The sequence below is a fragment of the Alligator sinensis genome, unplaced genomic scaffold (genome assembly GCF_000455745.1).
Source record: "Alligator sinensis unplaced genomic scaffold, ASM45574v1 scaffold402_1, whole genome shotgun sequence".
In the NCBI taxonomy this organism is placed as follows: Eukaryota; Metazoa; Chordata; order Crocodylia; family Alligatoridae; genus Alligator; species Alligator sinensis.
In genome coordinates, this window is record NW_005842089.1 from 1,757,349 (window position 1) to 1,759,697 (window position 2,349).

Genomic DNA, 2,349 nt, shown 5'->3' on the forward strand with positions numbered 1-2,349 from the left:
TTGAGTTTGTCTGCGCAGCAGTAGGAGGGATAGGACTGTGCCTGCTGCCTCTGCCTTGCTTTCCTGAGCCAGGGTGGATGCATCTGCAGGGAAGCAGGCTGAGGAGCTGAGAGATCTGTGGGGTCCCCCTTTCTCATCATGACCGTGGACGGAGGCAGCACCATTAGGCCACAAACCCTACCCTGTGATGCTGAGGATGGTGACAGCAGAGTGCTTCTCATGGATGAGCACAGCGGGGCCCAGGAAACCCCCCCTTTTATCGCACCCCCTCAGGGAAACCAGCAGTGCAGGCTGCTAGCAGGACAAGCCCCTTTGGGCAGGCGCAGGGTCACTGTATGGAGCAGGGGCAACTCCATCCCACGCTGCCAGGGAAGAGCCTCAGGGTTTGCATCCCAACCACACAGGACCTCTAATAGGGAGCATGTGAGAGGGGTGGAAGGGGGAAATTGGACTCAGGGGTATCCTATCTGGAGCTCCCAGCAGCTGCATCCAGTTTACTCCAGTGTCCCTAGAAAGGCCTTACTGGGTTCGGGGCTGCAGCTTCTTGCTGGGTGAAATCTGCTCCTCTGGAGAGAAGGAGCTGCTGTCTGTAAGTAGGGTTGTATTTTATGGGTTGTTCTGTACTGTGACCCTGTTCCTGAGGTGTCCCAGTGAGCTGAGGGTTAGGAGGTAAAGGTTTGGCCTCTGCAGTAGCTCCTGAACTTGAGGATGAAGCTCTGGGCTCCAGAGAGGGGCATCCTTGCGTGGCACCAGACCTGAGCCTGCCTGTGGCACTGTCTGGGACCTGCCCCATTTGAATGTGAGCTTGGTGCATTGGTTGGACCTTTGCCCTGGCTGCGGGGGGATCCTCTCTGCGGGGCAAGGCATGCGTGTCCCTGTCTCCTTCTGCCAGGCCCCCGAGCATGCCTTCATGCCACAAATCATCCTTGAAGGTATCTCTCCCTGTTGGAGAGTCTGGCTCTGTGTTTCCCCTCTTTGCTGGTGACTTCGGCAAGATCCCTGCAGCTGGGACTGTGGTGGCCTGGAGCTCTCCTGGGCTGATACCCTCCAGCGTAGCAAGAGAAGCGAGACCTCAGTAACCCTCCCTGGAAAGAAGGTGTTTGCAGAGGTCCGGGCACAGCCCTTCGACGTCAGGAAGGGCCGCAGTATTTATTCCGCCCCCCCAGCCCTTTGCCACCCGCTGCAAAGCCCACATTTGTGGCTGCGGTCTTCAGATAACTGCTTTCCGCCTTGTTTTGCTCCTGAAGAAGGCTTTCAAATGCCTGCCCAGCCAAATTCCCGCCGGAGCTGCCTGGAAACAGCCAGGAACAAGTATGTGCTGATTCTACCCACAGCAACAGCGTGGTTTTTTTTTTTTTCTTTCTTGGGAGAGGCTTTGCATACCAGCTGTGCCAGCCTCCCCCAGCAGCCTCTCCCCACCCCTCCGAGCTCCAGAGCTTTTTAGTCCTTAATGTTCTTCCTTGCAAGGTGCTCGGGGCCCTGCCGAATAAAGCATTTCAGTGAGGGTTTAACCTTCAGCACCTGTGAAGCCCCTTTGATTTTGGTGGGATCTAAGTGCCGAGTGCTTCGGGGCTGGAAGATGTGGGACTGAGGTGTTGGGAATTCGGACCTTCAGAGGCATCTGGGGCACTCCTGTCCCACCAGACGTGGATCCTTCTCCGCCTCTGCTTTACTGCTCTCCTGTAATAGGAACCATCCTTGCCCTGCACTTGCAGGGAGACTGGTCCTGGGTTGCTAGCTCCCACCTGGTCTCCCCCTGTTACGGAGGGAAGAAGCCACGGTGAGGATGCTCCTGGTAGAGAATACGAGCCCTGGCGTAATGGCTCTTGCCCCGCAACACACAGGGGGATGGGGGCAGAGGTAGGGTGGGGCTCATGGCTTTCCCGAATGACTGACTCCCAACTTGCTGTTACCTGTGATGACGCAGGAAGCCAGCACAGGGGTCCCATAGTGCTCCTGCAGCACTTTGCAAGGCACAGCTTGGCATGGGGCAAATGTGCGGCTGCAGCCTCCTGTGCTCGCTCAGCTGGTGGCAAGGGCTGCTCTGTGCGGCGGGCCTCAGATTGTGCTGCAAGGGCCTCTGCATGCGTCCTCAAGGTGATGTAGCGCTCCAGCATAGCTGCCCAGCGTACACGGAGGCAAAGGCCGGGGTGATGCTACCCTGGTGTGCCCTGGGTGCACACGCAACTCTGTGGACCTGGCTCAGTCACGGTGGATGTAACAGGGTCAGTTGGCGCCAGGGAACAAACACTCAGCATGGAAAGGGTTGCTTGCCCATGGCCCCTGGTTATCATGCCGTGCTCCTCGGATGGATCAGAGGGAATTTCTCCCTAGCTTGTAAATTCCTGC

General features: G+C 57.6%; 1 long non-coding RNA gene across 1 annotated transcript in view; it reads left to right on the forward strand.

Moving 5' to 3' along the window:
* The first annotated feature begins 435 nt into the window (after positions 1-435).
* Positions 436-2,349, forward strand: part of LOC102387593 — a 34,415-nt gene continuing 32,501 nt past the window's right edge. The window contains exon 1 of the long non-coding RNA XR_323867.3: positions 436-589. This is a non-coding gene — a long non-coding RNA (uncharacterized LOC102387593). The remainder of the gene's footprint in view (positions 590-2,349) is intronic.